Source organism: Armigeres subalbatus, chromosome 3 (assembly GCF_024139115.2).
Source record: "Armigeres subalbatus isolate Guangzhou_Male chromosome 3, GZ_Asu_2, whole genome shotgun sequence".
NCBI classification, from domain to species: Eukaryota; Metazoa; Arthropoda; class Insecta; order Diptera; family Culicidae; genus Armigeres; species Armigeres subalbatus.
In genome coordinates, this window is record NC_085141.1 from 17,105,811 (window position 1) to 17,109,339 (window position 3,529).

The 3,529-nt window shown below is 39.4% G+C and overlaps 1 non-coding gene across 1 annotated transcript; it reads left to right on the plus strand.

The window, feature by feature from the left end:
- The first annotated feature begins 2,922 nt into the window (after positions 1-2,922).
- LOC134228223 (U6 spliceosomal RNA) lies at positions 2,923-3,029 on the plus strand. The gene has a single exon (XR_009983886.1). It is a non-coding gene; the product is annotated as a U6 spliceosomal RNA (small nuclear RNA).
- The last annotated feature ends 500 nt before the right edge of the window (positions 3,030-3,529 follow it).

The following is a 3,529-nucleotide window of genomic DNA, read 5'->3' on the forward strand; positions in this document are numbered from 1 at the left end:
TACTGGGAAGGAATGCAAGATGTTATTCAACCTCTCTGCGAAGCCGTGAACTTGACTGTCAATAGCCACAACATGCGTCAATATGTGTCAAAAGTTGCAGCTGGAATTGACAAAGAGATTTCTATGGAAATAGAAGGCAGATTGTTGTCCCTCAAAGCCGATATTGCATCCAAAATGCGTCGGAGTGTTCTTGGCTTAAATGCCCAATTTGTGGACAGTAAAGGTGAATTGCAGAATCGTACACTTGGTAAGTAAGTTGTAAACACAAATAATAATAAATTGACTATTTTTACAATTTTCATGCAGCTGTCGCTGAGCTTGTCGAAAGGCACTCTGGGGTTTATCTTGAAGATGAAGTGTTTCGGATCCTTTTTCATCTCGGAATTCGACCGCAGCAGATTTATAAAATTTCAATCGAAATGGGAATAATATGGCTAAATCTCTTGTGGCTAAAGAGACCTTAGAAGGTACTGGACCTTATGAATTCGAAGAGGATCTTGAGGAAGAAGAGATTGTCGAAGGGAATCACGATGAAGATGAGCGAGATCTCGTTGTGGAAGGTATGCTGCAGGAATTAGAATCGATAGTATCCCACACAGCTGTGACTGTCAGATGCGGAGCACATACCGTGCAACTCGTGGTATCAGATGCCTGTAAAAAGTATCAACTCGAACTTAAAAATCTATCGAAGTTAACTGTATCCTACCAAAATGTCAAGTACAAAAACATTTTTGGAGTATCTGGGGGAAGCTATCCACCAACGTCGGTGGCAACTCGTTGGAACTCAAACTACTTAATGGCTGTATCACTCCTCGATCAAAATAGTAGTTTGTGCAACTAGTTGCAAAAAGATGATTTTTTCAGCACGAGTTGTACGTTTATCCAACGAGGCTTGCCGAGTTGGATAAATACTACGAGTGCTGAAAAAATCGTGTTTTGCAACGAGTTGCACACGCTATTTTTGCAATGACGAAAAATGGGCTTTGATATGATAAATCTGTACCAAAATGGTACAATTTTATTTACTTCACATGATAAATATTGCCAAAAGATCATGCTGCTGCAAGAAACAAACATATTCCATGTTATTATGCCTCATTGTATGCTCGACAGACCATAAAGCGATAGATAAACCCGCCTTTGGAAAATTTGATGTCATGGCCATCAAATTATTTCATTTATTGTGTGACACGGAGAATACACTATTTGAACACTCACCCAAGCTAATTGAGCTAAATGTGGTCATGTAACTACTGTTCTAATGCTGGTTTTTCATTTTAGCACCCAAATGAGTGCTTTAATGGATTTTTTGCAATTCCTGATCATAATACCTGGTTTACAGTTGTCATTTTAGTGATAAAACGGCCTACTTTTCCATACCAACAGAATGGGTGCTTTAATTAACCCATTTGGGTTGCATAATGTTCATTAAAGCACCCATTTCATTGGTATGGAAAAGTAGGCCGTTTCATCACTCAAATGTCAACTGTAAACCAGGTATTATGATCAGGAATTGCAAAAAGATTTTTTTGACAAACTTGTTCAAGAATTCAAGGAACTTGGTAAGTTAAAATAAAACGATTTAAATGAATGTGTTTTTTCTCAACAGTTACTACTACTTAACAATTACTATATTCAACCGTCTAAGACAAATTAAGTACTTTCCATTTAATTCCATTTAATTTAATTACATGGAAAGTACTTAATTCGTCTTAGACGGTTGAATACATTCCACTAAAAGAGCTTTATATATTTTTCTGAATTACTATATTGCTTTATTTTTGTGATTTTTTAAGTTATATTTTACTAAGACGAGTAGGTATTTAGTTTTTTCTTACCGATCGATTAATTATTGTTCGTGTTCTTAAATTTATTTCATTCAGATTTATCAAATCAGTGAGATTTTGTCGAAGCTTATGTAGAAGCATTTAAGCCACTCTACGATTGCACCATTGCAATTCAAAAGCTCAATTGCACTTTAAGCGATTTTTTTGGCCACTGGATGACAGCTTATGGGCAAATAGCGTCGGTGCAGAGAAACATGTTTGTGAAGACAATTCTGGAATCGATGGAGAAAAGAGAAGCATATTTGTTCAGTAATTATGCCATGCAAGCTGCACTTTACGTTGATCCACGCCTTTCTTTTCGTGGGTCTGGATTATTTTCTCCACAGCAGAAAGAAAATATTGTGGTACGTAGTATGTTCATCTTCTAGTCGCTTTGACTTTGACGTGATCTAAGGGGCAAGCCAGAGTAAACGCGACGAGCGATGCGACGCGACGCGACTCACGTAAAAGAATAACAATCCTTATCAACAGGCTGTCAAATTGCACTGTCGCGTCGCGTCGCATCGCACGTCGCGTTTACTCTGGCTTGCCCCTAAGTGTTTTAAGCTGTCTATACAAATCCAATTTTCTCATTTTCAGAATTTTCTGATTAAAGTAAACCAGAAAATAACAGCAGCCTCAAAGCAAGAATTTGATGACATTTCTTCTGATCCATCGCCTCCAAGCACATCAAGTGAACTAGCAACCCTATAACCAGAGACCGGTGGAGTGAAAAACTGTCGAAATGGCAACGTATGAAAATGCATCAAATCGTGACAATGATACTGGTAGCACTTGAAATTTTTGCTTGCTTCGTATGGATGCAAAAAGTAAACAAGTCGAAATGGAACCGCTTTTGACGGTTCGATTGGAAACAAGATGGCGTCTTCACCGAACTCTTATTCTAGTATTTCTAAAGTGAACCAGTATCATCGGCATCAACAAGCCAATTCAGTTTGAATGATTTCATATCAAGAAACATTGGGCAAAGTATTCAAACTTCGACAGAAATCTCTTCATTCAAGCAGCGCACCAGGAACATTGCAAATCAGTCACGCAAGGATGCTGATTAAAAACGCTTCAGTGTCATTGATCTGTCATAGCTTCGGCTGGACATATACTAAAATTGGAACGATACAGAGAAGATTAGCATGGCCCCTGCGCAAGGATGACACGCAAAATCGTGAAGCGTTCCACATTTTTACGTTCTATCTCCGGAACCTGGTGGGGTGCTCACCCGGAAGACCTCATCAAACTATATAAAACGACTATTCTCTCTGTTTTAGAGTATGGCTCATTCTGCTTCCTCTCAGCAGCTGATTGCCACCTGATCAAATTGGAACGAATTCAGTATCGTTGTTTGCGTATTGCCCTTGGCTGCATGTACTCGACGCATAACATGAGCCTGGAGGCACAAAACAGATAGGCATGATAGAACAAACTGCAATTTTCAAAGAAGGCTTCTTGCGCATCAACATTCGACGAACGGCACTCCCGTATATCCAAGGTGAAAGAAAGAGACATCGAAGCATGCGATGCTGCTCTGTCTTATGCACGTTGTTCAGTAAAGTTTGACTTCCACCGCTAGGTTCGCTAGCGTTTCAATCATGCAAGGACCACATTCCATGGCGAAGATGCCTATATGTTATGTGCTGGAGGTGCTTGCTGGAGTCACTCCTTTAAAGCACCGTTACTGGGAGCTC